Source organism: Panulirus ornatus, chromosome 55, assembly GCF_036320965.1.
Source record: "Panulirus ornatus isolate Po-2019 chromosome 55, ASM3632096v1, whole genome shotgun sequence".
Taxonomy (NCBI): Eukaryota; Metazoa; Arthropoda; class Malacostraca; order Decapoda; family Palinuridae; genus Panulirus; species Panulirus ornatus.
Window position 1 is genome coordinate 39,707,271 of NC_092278.1, and position 16,838 is coordinate 39,724,108.

The following is a 16,838-nucleotide window of genomic DNA, read 5'->3' on the forward strand; positions in this document are numbered from 1 at the left end:
TATACATCTTAGTGATTAAATGCATCCTTTTAAACAAGATTTTATGCAACAAGCCATTCAAACATTCTAATGAGCAGTGCCTTACAAGAGTAACCTAAGCATTTCTTTGACTTTCTGATCTGCACTATTACTTTCAAGAAGGTTATTTCTAAGATAACTTTATTCATATACTGTACTGATAAATTTTCACTTCATATTTAGCTTTAGAGACCTCCTAACACTGCCACTTTACCAAAACCTCATAGTATAATCATAAATATATATCCATCTAAGTATTATCGGAGAGAACTCCCATCAAGCGATGGCCACGGCAAAAGAATCTCCACTTATCCCTTTGCTTACATGACCCCCCCTTACATATGCCATTCCAGACATTCTTCCACCATTTCTCTCCCTTCAGTATTCTTCACCCTATTTGCCCAAGTCACAGGTGGTCTTCCTCTCACACCAATCCCTTTAATTGTACTATCATACATTCCCTTTGTAAACTCCCAGTCTTGTGTTCTTTCCACACACATAAACTACCTTAAAGTATTATGTTTCACCCATTCTACCACTCCACAGTTTATTCTCCTTGCATTCCCTGCCATACCACATCTCTTATACACTTTTTCATTTCTTTCATCATTCCATTTAGTCATACCACGTGCTCTTTTCAAACAGTTAATTTTCACAGCCTGGATTCTTGACCTCTATGACTCATTCATGTCCATGTTTCAGCTGCATAGGTCAGGGTTGGGAGGACTACGCTATCCCTTAATCCTCTCTTCACTTCCGTTTTTACAACCCTAACCTTCATTATTCTATTAAGGGATCCAATAACTCTCCTACCCCGTACTACCCTCTCCTTTATCTCTCCTTCCATATCACCAAACTTACCCAAGACTGCTCCTAAATACTTAAATTTTCTCACCTCTTTCAGTCTTTCTTCCTTCCATATCCAAAGAACAATTTAGTACACTTTCTTCTTTCACTCGCTATGGTTTTATAAAATCTACACTTTCACTCTTTTTCCTTTCAAAAACCATAACTTTATTTCTTGCATTTACCTTCAACCACCTACACTTACACATCATAGAACACACTTACAACCGTCTGCAATTCCTCTTCACTCTAAACATACAATAAAGTAACATCTGCACACAGGCTTGCCAACAGCCATCATATCTCAACACAACACTGCATCTCTGCAATCCTTTTTCCTAGTTTTCCTTTCATCTCTCTTATCACTCCATCCATATATATATGTATCAGGGCTCCCGGGTTTGATCATGGCTGTTGGAGGTTTGTATGTTCTCTGTAGGTGCACATTCCTATGCACTTTGTTCATAAGGTTCATAGGGTTGAGGGTCAAGTCAATTGGGGAGGTAAGTTTGAATGGAGAAAAACTGGAGGAAGTAAAGTGTATTAGATATCTGGGAGTGGATCTGGCAGCGTATGGAACCATGGAAGCGGAAGTGAATCATAGGGTGGGGGAGGGGGCGAAAATCCTGGGAGCCATGAAGACTGTGTGGAGGTCGAGAACATTATCTCCGAAAGCAAAAATGGCTATGTTTGAAGGAATAGTGGTTCCAACAATGTTGTATGGTTGCGAGGCGTGGGCTATGGATAGAGTTGTGCGCAGGAGGGTGGATGTGCTGGAAATGAGATGTTTGAGGACAATATGTGGTGTGAGGTGGTTTGATCGAGAAAGTAATGTAAGGGTAAGAGAGATGTGTGGAAATAAAAAGAGCGTGGTTGAGAGAGCAGAAGAGGGTGTTTTGAAATGGTTCGGTCACATGGAGAGAATGAGTGAGGAAAGATTGACAAAGAGGATATATGTGTCGGAGGTGGAGGGAATGAGGAGAAGTGGGAGACCAAATTGGAGGTGGAAAGATAGAGTGAAAAAGATTTTGAGTGATCGGGGCCTGAACATACAGGAGGGTGAAAGGCGGGCAAGGAATAGAGTGAATTGGATCGATGTGGTATACCGGGGTCGACGTGCTGTCAATGGATTGAATCAGGGCATGTGAAGCATCTGGGGTAAGCCATTGGAGTGTTCTGTGGGGCCTGGATGTGGAAAGGGAGCTGTGGTTTCGGGCATTATTGCATGACAGCTAGAGACTGAGTGTGAACGAATGGGGCCTTTGTTGTCTTTTCCTAGCACTACCTTGCACACGAGGGGGGAGGGGGATGTTATTCCATGTGTGGCGAGGTGGCGATGGGAATGAATAAAGGCAGACAGTATGAATTATGTACATGTGTATATATGTATATGTCTGTGTGTGTATATATATATGTACATTGAGATGTATAGGTATGTATATTTGCGTGTGTGGACGTTTATGTATATACATGTGTATGTGGGTGGGTTGGGCCATTCTTTCGTCTGTTTCCTTGCGCTACCTTGCTAATGCAGGAGACAGCGACAAAGCAGAATAAATAAATAATATAAATAAATAAATAAATAAATATGAATATATATATATATATATATATATATATATATATATATATATATATATATATATATATATATATATATGTGTATGTGTAGGAAGAGAGGAAAGTGATTGGTTCTCAGTGAATGTAGGTTTGCGGCAGCGGTGTGTGATGTCTCCATGGTTCTTTAATTTGTTTATGGATGGGGTTGTTAGGGAGGTGAATGCAAGAGTTTTGGAAAGAGGGGCAAGTATGAAGTCTGTTGGGGATGAGAGAGCTTGGGAAGTGAGTCAGTTGTTGTTCGCTGATGATACAGTGCTGGTGGCTGATTCATGTGAGAAACTGCAGAAGCTGGTGAGTGAGTTTGGTAAAGTGTGTGAAAGAAGAAAGTTAAGAGTAAATGTGAATAAGAGCAAGGTTATTAGGTACAGTAGGGTTGAGGGTCAAGTCAATTGGGAGGTGAGTTTGAATGGAGAAAAACTGGAGGAAGTGAAGTGTTTTAGATATCTGGGAGTGGATCTGGCAGCGGATGGAACCATGGAAGTGGAAGTGGATCATAGGGTGGGGGAGGGGGCGAAAATTCTGGGAGCCTTGAAGAATGTGTGGAAGTCGAGAACATTATCTCGGAAAGCAAAAATGGGTATGTTTGAAGGAATAGTGGTTCCAACAATGTTGTATGGTTGCGAGGCGTGGGCTATGGATAGAGTTGTGCGCAGGAGGATGGATGTGCTGGAAATGAGATGTTTGAGGACAATATGTGGTGTGAGGTGGTTTGATCGAGTAAGTAACGTAAGGGTAAGAGAGATGTGTGGAAATAAAAAGAGCGTGGTTGAGAGAGCAGAAGAGGGTGTTTTGAAATGGTTCGGGCACATGGAGAGAATGAGTGAGGAAAGATTGACCAAGAGAATATATGTGTCGGAGGTGGAGGGAACGAGGAGAAGAGGGAGACCAAATTGGAGGTGGAAAGATGGAGTGAAAAAGATTTTGTGTGATCGGGGCCTGAACATGCAGGAGGGTAAAAGGAGGGCAAGGAATAGAGTGAATTGGATCGATGTGGTATACCGGGGTTGACGTGCTGTCAGTGGATTGAATCAGGGCATGTGAAGCGTCTGGGGTAAACCATGGAAAGCTGTGTAGGTATGTATATACATGTGTATGGGGGTGGGTTGGGCCATTTCTTTCGTCTGTTTCCTTGTGCTACCTAGCAAACGCGGGAGACAGCGACAAAGCAAAAAAAGAAAAAAAAAATATATATATATATTTTTTTTTTTCTCTGTCGCTGTCTCCCGCGTTTGCGAGGTAGCTCAAGGAAACAGACGAAAGAAATGGCCCAACCCACCCCCATACACATGTATATACATACCTACACAGCTTTCCATGGTTTACCCCAGACGCTTCACATGCCCTGATTCAATCCACTGACAGCACGTCAACCCCGGTATACCACATCGATCCAATTCACTCTATTCCTTGCCCTCCTTTTACCCTCCTGCATGTTCAGGCCCCGATCACACAAAATCTTTTTCACTCCATCTTTCCACCTCCAATTTGGTCTCCCACTTCTCCTCATTCCCTCCACCTCCGACACATATATCCTCTTGGTCAATCTTTCCTCACTCATCCTCTCCATGTGCCCAAACCACTTCAAAACACCCTCTTCTGCTCTCTCAACCACGCTCTTTTTATTTCCACACATCTCTCTTACCCTTACGTTACTCACTCGATCAAACCACCTCACACTACACATTGTCCTCAAACATCTCATTTCCAGCACATCCATCCTCCTGTGCACAACTCTATCCATAGCCCACGCCTCGCAACCATATAACATTGTTGGAACCACTATTCCTTCAAACATACCCATTTTTGCTTTCCGAGATAATGTTCTCGACTTCCACACATTCTTCAAGGCCCCCAGGATTTTCGCCCCCTCCCCCACCCTATGATCCACTTCTGCTTCCATGGTTCCATCCGCTGCCAGATCCACTCCCAGATATCTAAAACACTTCACTTCCTCCAGTTTTTCTCCATTCAAACTCACCTCCCAATTGACTTGACCCTCAACCCTACTGTACCTAATAACCTTGCTCTTATTCACATTTACTCTTAACTTTCTTCTTCCACACACTTTTCCAAACTCAGTCACCAGCTTCTGCAGTTTCTCACATGAATCAGCCACCAGCGCTGTATCATCAGCGAACAACAACTGACTCATATATATATATATATATATTATTTTTTTTTATTATACTTTGTCGCTGTCTCCCGCGTTTGCGAGGTAGCGCAAGGAAACAGACGAAAGAAATGGCCCAACCCCCCCCATACACATGTATATACATACGTCCAAACACGCAAATATACATACCTACACAGCTTTCCATGGTTTACCCCAGACGCTTCACATGCCTTGATTCAATCCACTGACAGCACGTCAACCCCGGTATACCACATCGCTCCAATTCACTCTATTCCTTGCCCTCCTTTCACCCTCCTGCATGTTCAGGCCCCGATCACACAAAATCTTTTTCACTTCATCTTTCCACCTCCAATTTGGTCTCCCTCTTCTCCTCGTTCCCTCCACCTCCGACACATATATCCTCTTGGTCAATCTTTCCTCACTCATTCTCTCCATGTGCCCAAACCACCTCAAAATACCCTCTTCTGCTCTCTCAACCACGCTCTTTGTATTTCCACACATCTCTCTTACCCTTACGTTACTCACTCGATCAAACCACCTCACACCACACATTGTCCTCAAACATCTCATTTCCAGCACATCCATCCTCCTGCGCACAACTCTATCCATAGCCCACGCCTCGCAACCATACAACATTGTTGGAACCACTATTCCTTCAAACATACCCATTTTTGCTTTCCGAGATAATATTCTTGACTTCCACACATTCTTCAAGGCCCCCAGAATTTTCACCCCCTCCCCCACCCTATGATCCACTTCCGCTTCCATGGTTCCATCCGCTGCCAGATCCACTCCCAGATATCTAAAACACTTCACTTCCTCCAGTTTTTCTCCATTCAAACTCACCTCCCAATTGACTTGACCCTCAACCCTACTGTACCTAATAACCTTGCTCTTATTCACATTTACTCTTAACTTTCTTCTTCCACACACTTTACCAAACTCAGTCACCAGCTTCTGCAGTTTCTCACATGAATCAGCCACCAGCGCTGTATCATCAGCGAACAACAACTGACTCACTTCCCAAGCTCTCTCATCCCCAACAGACTTCATACTTGCCCCTCTTTCCAAAACTCTTGCATTTACCTCCCTAACAACCCCATCCATAAACAAATTAAACAACCATGGAGACATCACACACCCCTGCCGCAAACCTACATTCACTGAGAACCAATCACTTTCCTCTCTTCCTACACGTACACATGCCTTACATCCTCGATAAAAACTTTTCACTGCTTCTAACAACTTTCCTCCCACACCATATATTCTTAATACCTTCCACAGAGCATCTCTATCAACTCTATCATATGCCTTCTCCAGATCCATAAATGCTACATACAAATCCATTTGCTTTTCTACGTATTTCTCACATACATTCTTCAAAGCAAACACCTGATCCACACATCCTCTACCATTTCTGAAACCACACTGCTCTTCCCCAATCTGATGCTCTGTACATGCCTTCACCCTCTCAATCAATACCCTCCCATATAATTTACCAGGAATACTCAACAAACTTATACCTCTGTAATTTGAGCACTCACTCTTATCCCCTTTGCCTTTGTACAATGGCACTATGCACGCATTCCGCCAATCCTCAGGCACCTCACCATGAGTCATACATACATTAAATAACCTTACCAACCAGTCAACAATAGAGTCACCCCCTTTTTTAATAAATTCCACTGCAATACCATCCAAACCTGCTGCCTTGCCGGCTTTCATCTTCCGCAAAGCTTTCACTACCTCTTCTCTGTTTACCAAATCATTTTCCCTAACCCTCTCCCTTTGCACACCACCTCGACCAAAACACCCTATATCTGCCACTCTATCATCAAACACATTCAACAAACCTTCAAAATACTCACTCCATCTCCTTCTCACATCACCACTACTTGTTATCACCTCCCCATTTGCGCCCTTCACTGAAGTTCCCATTTGCTCCCTTGTCTTACGCACTTTATTTACCTCCTTCCAGAACATCTTTTTATTCTCCCTAAAATTTAATGATACTCTCTCACCCCAACTCTCATTTGCCCTTTTTTTCACCTCTTGCACCTTTCTCTTGACCTCCTGTCTCTTTCTTTTATACATCTCCCACTCAATTGCATTTTTTCCCTGCAAAAATCGTCCAAATGCCTCTCTCTTCTCTTTCACTAATACTCTTACTTCTTCATCCCACCACTCACTACCCTTTCTAATCAACCCACCTCCCACTCTTCTCATGCCACAAGCATCTTTTGCGCAATCCATCACTGATTCCCTAAATACATCCCATTCCTCCCCCACTCCCCTTACTTCCATTTTTCTCACCTTTTTCCATTCTGTACTCAGTCTCTCCTGGTACTTCCTCACACAGGTCTCCTTCCCAAGCTCACTTACTCTCACCACCCTCTTCACCCCAACATTCACTCTTCTTTTCTGAAAACCCATACCAATCTTCACCTTAGCCTCCACAAGATAATGATCAGACATCCCTCCAGTTGCACCTCTCAGCACATTTACATCCAAAAGTCTCTCTTTCGCACGCCTGTCAATTAACACGTAATCCAATAACGCTCTCTGGCCATCTCTCCTACGTACATAAGTATACTTATGTATATCTCGCTCGTGTGTGGTGTGGTGTGATAAATATATATATATATATATATATATATATATATATATATATATATATATATATATTTTTTTTTTCATACTATTCGCTATTTCCCGCGATAGCGAGGTAGCGTTAAGAACAGAGGACTGGGCCTTTGAGGGAATATCCTCACCTGGACCTCTTCTCTGTTCCTTCTTTTGGAAAATTAAAAAAAAAAAAAAAAAAACGAGAGGGGAGGATTTCCAGCCCCCCGCTCCCTTCCCTTTTAGTCGCCTTCTACGACACGCAGGGAATACGTGGGAAGTATTCTTTCTCCCCTATCCCCAGGGAATATATATATATATATTTATTTATTTCGCTTTGTTGCTGTCTCTCGCGTTAGCGAGTTAGCGCAAGGAAACAGACGAAAGAATGGCCCAACTCACCCACATACACATGTATATACATACACGTCCACAAATGCAAATTTACATACCTACACATCTCAACGTATACATATATACACACACAGACATATACATATATACACATGTACATAATTCATACTGTCTGCCTTTATTCATTCCCATCGCCACCTCACCACACATGAAATAACAGCCCCCTCTGCCTCATGTGTGCGAGGTAGCGCTAGGAAAAGACAACAAAGGCCACATTCGTTCACACTATGTCTCTAGCTGTCATGTAATAATACACCGAAACCAAAGCTCCCTCTCCACATCCAGGCCCCACACAACTTTCCATGGTTTACCCCAGACGCTTCACATGCTCAACATGCCCTGGTTCAATTCATTGACAACACGTCGACCCTGGTATACCACATTGTTCCAATTCACTCTATTCCTCGCACACCTTTCACCCTCCTGCATGTTCAGGTCCCGATCACTCAAAATCTTTTTCACTCCATCTTTCCACCTCCAATGTGGTCTCCCATATCTCCTCGTTCCCTCCACCTCTGACACATATATCCTCTTCGTCACGCTTTACTCACTCATTCTCTCCATTTGACCAAACCATTTCAAAACATCCTCTTCTGCTCTCTCAACCACACTCTTTTTATTACCACACATCTCTCTTATCCTTTCATTACTTACTCGATCGAACCACCTCACACCACACATTGTCCTCAAAACATCTCATTTCCAGTACATCCACCCTCCTCCACACAGCTCTATCCATAGCCTACGCCTCACAACCATATAACATTGTTGGAACCACTATTCCTTCAAACATACCCATTTTTGCTTTCGAGATAATGTTCTCAACTTCCACACATTCTTCAACGTTCCCAGAATTTTCACCCCCTCCCCCACCCTATGATTCACTTCTGCTTCAATGGTTCCATACGCTGCCAAATCCACTCCCAGATATTGAAAACACTTCACTTCCTCCAGTTTTTCTCCATTCAAACTTACCTCCTAATTGACTTGACCCTCAACCCTACTGTACCTAATAACCTTGCTCTTATTCACATTTACTCTCAGCTTTCTTCTTTCACACACTTTACCAAACTCAGTCACCAGCTTCTGCAGTTTCTCACATGAATCAGCCACCAGTGCTTGCTGTATCATCAGCGAACAACAACTGACTCACTTCCCAAGCTCTCTCATCCACAACAGACTGCATACTTGCCCCTCTCCAAAACTCTTGCATTCACCTCCCTAACAACCCCATCCATAAACAAATTAAACAACCATGGAGACATCACACACCCCTGCCACAAACCCACATTCACTGAGAACCAATCACTTTCCTCTCTTCCTACACGTACACATGCCTTACATCCTCGATAAAAACTTTTCACTGCTTCTAACAACTTGCCTCCCACACCATATACTCTTAATACCTTCCACAGAGCATCCCTATCAACTCTATCATATGCCTTCTCCAGATCTATAAATGCTACATACAAATCCATTTGCTTTTCTAAGTATTTCTAACATACATTCTTCAAAGCAAACACCTGATCCACACATCCTCTACCACTTCTGAAACCACCCTGCTCTTCCCCAATTTGATGCTCTGTACATGCCTTCACCCTCTCAATCAATACCCTCCCATATAATTTACCAGGAATACTCAACAAACTTATACCTCTGTAATTTGAGCACTCACTTTTATCCCCTTTGCCTTTGGACAATGGCACTATGCAAGCATTCTGCTAATCCTTAGGCACCTCACCATGAGTCATACATACATTAAATAACCTTACCAACCAGTGAACAATACAGTCACCCCCTTTTTTAATAAATTCCACTGCAATAACATCCAAACCCGCTGCCTTGCTGGCTTTCATCTTCCACAAAGCTTTTACTACCTCTTCTCTGTTTACCAAATCATTCTCCCTAACTCTCTCACTTTGCACACCACCTCGACCAAAACACCCTATATCTGCCACTCTATCATCAAACACATTCAACAAACCTTCAAAACACTCACTCCATCTCCTTCTCACATCACCACTACTTGTTATCACCTCCCCATTAGCCCCTTCACTGAAGTTCCCATTTGTTCCCTCATCTTACGCACTTTATTTATCTCCTCCCAAAACATCTTTTTATTCTCCCTAAAATCTAATGATACTCTCTCACCCCAACTCTCATTTGCCCTCTTTTTCACCACTTGCACCTTTCTCTTGACGTCCTGCCTCTTTCTTTTATACATCTCCCACTCATTTGCATTATTTCCCTGAAAAAATCATCCAAATGCCTCTCTCTTCTCTTTCACTAATAATCTTACTTCTTCATCCCACCACTCACTACCCTTTCTAATCTGCCCGACTCCCACGCTTCTCATGCCACAAGCATCTTTCATGCAAGCCATCACTGCTTCCCTAAATACATCCCATGCCTCCCCCACTCCCCTTACCTCCTTTGTTCTCACCTTTTTCCATTCTGTACTCAGTCTCTCCTGGTGCTTCCTCACACATCCCTCCTTCCCAAACTCACTTACTCTCACCACTCTCTTCACCCTAACATTCCCTCTTCTTTTCTGAAAACCTCTACAAATCTTCACCTTCGCCTCCACAAGATAATGATCAGACATCCCTCCAGTTGCACCTCTCAGCACATTAACATCCAAGTCTCTCTTTCATGCGCCTATCAATTAACACGTAATCCAATAACGCTCTTTGGCCAACTCTCCTGCTTACATACGTATACTTATGTATATCTCTCTTTTTAAACCAGGTATTCCAAATCAACAGTCCTTTTTCAGCACATAAATCTACAAGCTCTTCACCATTTCCATATGCAATACTGAACACCCCATGTACACCAATTATTCCCTCAACTGCCACATTACTCACCTTTGCATTCAAATCACCCATCACTATAACCCGGTCTCACGCATTAAAACTACTAACACACCCACTCAGCTGCTCCCAAAACACTTGCCTCTGATGATCTTTCTTCTCATGCCCAGGTGCATATGCACCAATAATCACTCATCTCTCCCCATCCACTTTCAGTTTTACCCATATCAATCTAGAGTTTACTTTCTTACACTCTATCACATACTCCCACCACTCCTGTTTTAGAAGTAGTGCTACTCCTTCCCTTGCTCTTGTCCTGTCACTAACCCCTGACTTTCCTCCCAAGACATTCCCAAACCACTCTTCCCCTTTACCCTTGAGTTTCGTTTCACTCAGAGCCAAAACATCCAGGTTCCTTTCCTCAAACATACTACCTATCTCTCCTTTTTTCTCATCTTGGTTACATCCACACACACTTAGACACCCCAATCTGAGCCTTTGAGGAGGATGAGCACTCCCCGCATGACTCCCTCTGTTTCCCACGTTAGCGAGGTAGCGTTAAGAACAGAGGGCTAGGCCTCTGAGTGAACATCCTCACCCCGCCCCCTTCTCTGTTCCTTCTTTTGGGGAAAAAAAAAAATACAGGGGAGGATTTCCAGCCCTCCGCTCCCTCCCCTTTTAGTCGCCTTCTACGGCACGCAGGGAATACGTGGGAAGTATTCTGTCTCCCCTATTCCCAGGGATTATATTTATTATACTTTGTATACTTTGTCACTGTCTCCTGCGTTAGCGAGGTAGCGCAAGGAAACAGACGAAAGAATGGCCCAACCCACCCACATACACATGTTTATACATACACGTCCACACACGCACATATAAATACCTATACATCTCAACATATACATATATATACAGACATATACATATATACACATGTACATAATTCACAGTCTGCTCTTGCGAGGTAGTGCAAGGAAACAGACAAATGAATGGCCCAACCCACCCGCATACACATGTACATACATAAAATGCCCACACACACATGTATACATACCTATACATTTTAACATATACATACATATACATACACAGATATACACATATATACATATGTACGTATTCATACATGCTGCCTTCATCCACTCCTGCCGCCACCTCGCCACGTATGAAATGGCACTCCCCTACCCCCACGTGCGCAAGAGGTAGCACTAGGAAAAGACAACAAAGGCCACATTCGTTCACACTCAGTCTCTAGCTGTCATGTGTAATGCACTGAAACTACAGCTCCCTTTCCACATCCAGGCCCCACAAAACTTTCCATGGTTTACCCCAGATGCTTTACATGCCCTGGTTCAATCCACTGACAGCACGTCGACCCTAGTATACCACATCGTTCCAATTCACTCTATTCCTTGCACGCCTTTCACCCTCCTGCATGTTCAGGCCCCAATTGCTCAAAATCTTTTTCACTCCATCCTTCCACCTCCAATTTGGTCTCCCACTCCTCGTTCCCTCCACCTCTGACACATATATCCTTTTGGTCAGTCTTTCTTCGCTCATTCTCTCCATGAGACCAAACCATTTCAATACACCATCTTCTGCTCTCTCAACCACACTCTTTTTATTACCACACATCTCTCTTACCCTTTCATTTCTTACTTGATCAAACCACCTCACACCACATATTGTCATCAAACATCTCATTTCCAATGCATCCACCCTCCCCTGCACAACCCTATCTATAGCCCTTGCCTCACAACCATATAACATTGTTGGAACCACTATTCCTTCAAACATACTCACATTTGCTCTCAGAGATAACGTTCTCGCCTTCCACACATTCTTCAACGCTCCCAGAACCTTTGCCCCCTCCACCACTATGTGACTCACTTACGCTTCCATGGTTCCATCCGCTACCAAATCCACTCCCAGTTATCTAAATCACTTCATTTCCTCCAGTTTTTCTCCATTCGAACTTACCTCCCAATTTACTTGTCCCTCATCCCTACTGAACCTAAAAACCTTGCTCTTATTCACATTTACTCTCAACTTTCTTCTTTCACACACTTTACCAAACTCAGTCACCAACTTCTACAATTTCTCACCTGAACCAGCCACCAGCACTGTATCATCAGCGAACAACAACTGACTCACTTCCCAAGCCCTCTCATCCACAACAGACTGCATACTTGACCCTCTCTCCAAAACTCTTGCATTCACCTCCCTAACAACCTTATCCATAAACAAATCAAAAAAACCATGGAGACATCATGCACCCCTGCCGCAAACTGACATTCACTGGGAACTAATCAATTTCCTCTCTTCCTTACATCCTCAATAAAAACTTTTCACTGCTTCTAGCAACTTACCTCCCACACCATATAATCTTAACACCTTCCACAGAGTATCTCTATCATCTCTATTATATGCCTTCACCAGATCCATAAATGCTAAACACAAATCCAGCTGTTTTTCAAAGTATTTCTCACATACATTCTTCAAAGCAAATACCTGATCCACACATCCTCTACCACTTCTGAAAACATACTCCTCTTCCCCAATCTGATGCTCTGTACATGCCTTCACCCTCTCAATCAATAACCTCCCATGTAATTTACCAGGAATACTCAACAAACTTATACCTCTGTAATTTGAATACTCACCTTTATCCCTTTTGCCTTTGTACAATGGCACTATGCATGCATTCTGCCAATCCTTAGGCTCTTCACCATCAACCATACATACATTGAATATCCTCACCAACCAATAAACAACACAGTCACCCCCTTTTTTAATGAATTCCACTGCAATACCATCCATTCTTGCTGCCTTGCCAGCTTTCATCTTCTGCAAAGCTTTCACTACCTCTTCTCTGTTTACCAAACCATTCTCCCTGACCCTCTCACTTTGCACACCACCTTGACCAAAACACCCTATATCTGCTACTCTATCATCAGACACATTCAAAAAACCTTCAAAATACTTACTCCATCTCCCTCTTACTTCACCACTGCTTATTACCTCTCCATTTGCCCCCCTTCACCGATGTTCCCATGTTCTCCTGTCTTACGCACTGTATTTACCTCTTTCCAAAACATCTTGTTATTCTCCCTAAAATTTAATGATATTCTTTCACCCCAACTCTTATTTGCCCTCTTTTTCACCTCTTGCACCTTTCTCTTGACCTTTTGCCTCTTTCTTTTATACATCTCCCAGTCATTTGCACTATTTCCCTGCAAAAATCGTCCAAATGCCTCTCTCTTATCTTTCACTGACAATCTTACTTCTTTATCCCACCACTCACTACCCTTTCTAATCTGCCCACCTCCCATGTTTCTCATGCCATAGGCATCTTTTGTACAAGCCACTACTGCTTCCCTAAATACATCCCATTCCTCCCCCACTCCCCTTATGTCATTTGCTCTCACCTTTTTCCATTCTGCACTCAATCTCGCCTGGTACTTCCTCATACAAGTGTCCTTTCAAGGCTCACTTACTCTCACCACTCTCCTCTCCACAATATTCCCTCTTCTTTTCTGAAAACCTCTACATATCTTCACCTTCGTCTCCACAAGATAATGATCAGACATCCCTCCAGTTGCCCCTCTCAGCACATTGACATTCAAAAGTCTCTCTTTCATGTGCCTATCAATTAACACGTATCCAATAATGGTCATGTCAATAACATTCAGACACTCCCATCTATGATCATGGCACCCAACTGCATTTCTTGTGCAACAAAAATAGAAGAAACTATAAATACAAAAGTATTAGCTTTCATGGTAAAGAGGCCAATTTGAGGGTTTATCAAAAATGACATCTACTTGTAAACAACTGCCCCCACAGTCCTTTTTGATGATGTAAACCTTCATATCAGCACAGCAATGGCCCCTACACTATGTACTTCTTATAGAAAGAACTCCTTAACCTCAACATAGCACTTGCCAGTGTCCTGCAGTCTTCTTTCCGGGAGAATAAACCCATTCTTCGATGCTACTATGGTAAAAATGTGATCAATCATCTCAAGTAGATGAAGATAAGGACATGCACCTCTGTTTGTTAAACAATGAACATCTATGATGTAGTCTGTAATAAAATGGGTTTTCAAAGCAAACATACCCCACTCACAGACTGATGCATCTGTTGAAGTCATAAGTGAGCATAACAAAAGGCTTTCCAAGCTAAGTATTTCTGTAGATTTCCCTTGTAAATGCATCAATTCAGAGAGTCACAAAGCTCTAATGGCATATTTCATTCTTCAACTGGAATAAACATCTTCATCAAAATGCTACTCTTTTGGCATGTAACTTCATTATCGAATACACCTGTAAAACTGAATTCTTACAGCAGACATTAATAACTGGTGATGAGGCATCATTCTTCAGCCTAAAAGGGCTGTGGATGTGTCTGTATAGGCTAATGCCTCATCTGCTATCAAACAAATAAACACTTATGAGCACTAGTCCTTTCTGAGTCATGTGGACCTTCTAGCACATACTCAGATTCTTCCATACTGTGATGAAACCTGCTTCCTTGGAAAAATCTCTATGCAACTTTAGTATAACCCCTAAGGAACCCTAGCTATACTTGTACAGATTACTGTAAGGTGACCTCTTTCTGCCCTTGTTTGAATTTGAAGGAGCACTTTATTGTTATGTAGAGGTGCCTTATATCACAAACAATATAATTAGGATATAGAAAAAATCCTATTACGATGCTTACCCCACACAGCACATCTTATCACATGGGGATCCTAGCTGTACAAGCTGCCTTTTCCCACCATTATTCAGGGATACCTTAAGCCAAATGCTTTAGCTACATCAGGAAAGATGGCACCCATTCTCTTTCCTTGAAAGTGTTTCAAACATTGTCTTGCTGTGCATTAGTTGTGTATGTGTGCTTTTACCTGGCACAAATCTGTGCTAACCTTCATTAATGCAAGTGTTACTGATTACGTGTTTCATTGTTTTTATCACTCTCAAGAATAATTATTGAATGCAAAGTCAAACTGTCAAACCATAGCCCTATACTGTTTTGATAAAAGCTCAGGTCCCTTGTGAATCTGTGACATGTACCATTCAGTGTCAGCCATATTACAATCATCATTTCCATTAATGGTTTTGCTACTGAACTTGTGCCTTCATTTGGAATAAATGATGATAGTCCATCTATCCCTGGTGCCGAGTTTTCTCTCAGTTCATCTACCATTCTTATGTCATTCACAGTTACTCCGATATCAGTGATGACATTCTTGTAAAATTAAAAAAAAATCTATCAATACTTTTTCATTTCTATTTGAACTGAATATAGATTCATACTGATACAATTCCATTGTACATACTCTCTTTGGGTTATTTTCACTCTTTATTTCTTACCTTAACTGTCCCCACCTCCTTTTCTTTACATGAAAACAAAATCTTATCCAATACTGTTATCTTTCTCCTCATCTATTCTTTGTTTTCTTTTAATGGAGTTCATAAATCCATGTGAGCATTCCAGATTTCATCCCCAAGCTCTTGTATCCATTTTCTTAATTGCTTTTCTTTAGTTTTTCCATTCTCTTCTGTTCATCCAGATTCTTCTTTCTGTAAGTAACATTCTTCCCCAAAACTTTTCTTTTAACTGGTATTGAAGTTACATCTATTTCTTGTATCTTTTAACTGGTATTGAAGTTACATCTATTTCTTGTATCTTAAAAATTGTTGCTGTGCTCACATATACACTATTGCTGTGTTCACATATAAATCCTATTCTTTAGATACAATCTTATATATTCTTTTATGATATCAATCATTTCAGTGCATTTCATTTTGTTACAAATGAAAGTCTATGTCGCTTAGATGTCCAACATCCATTCACAAGTTAAACTTCTTTCTTGTAAGTCTAAAAACTAAGTTGTAACAACTTTGTCTGAATCTGATATGCTACTTTTATCTACTTTTCTGTCAACCAAGAGTTCCATATCATTTGAAAAAACACATCTAATGTGTTGTCTCTTGTTGGCATGTGGTGAACTTATATAAGGTTGAAAACTGCACACATATCTATCAATATCTTAAACTAGGGAAGTGGGGAGATACTTGGGGTGAACTGATATTAGGGCTACAGTGTCTTCCACTAAGGAAACACTTTCAAACTTATTACCCAGTATGGGGAGAAAGTTCTACTGCTCTTGCAGTGCCCAAAATTACAATTATCTGTGTATATATAGATGAATTTTGTATCTTATGGGATTTAAAGTGGCCAGCCCGTATTTTTGAGATAAACAACTGGCAGCAGGCAGGTGGGAAGCTAAAAAAGATGACAAGGAATCAGCCACACATTGACTGGAGCCATGCTATCAAAAAGTTTGACAATCATTTCAGCAATGA

The 16,838-nt window shown here is 41.9% G+C and overlaps 1 protein-coding gene across 7 annotated transcripts in view; it reads right to left on the bottom strand.

The window, feature by feature from the left end:
- Nucleotides 1-16,838, bottom strand: part of PIG-O (phosphatidylinositol glycan anchor biosynthesis class O) — a 177,339-nt gene that overhangs the window by 99,254 nt on the left and 61,247 nt on the right. The gene's annotated exons all lie outside the window — the stretch shown is intronic.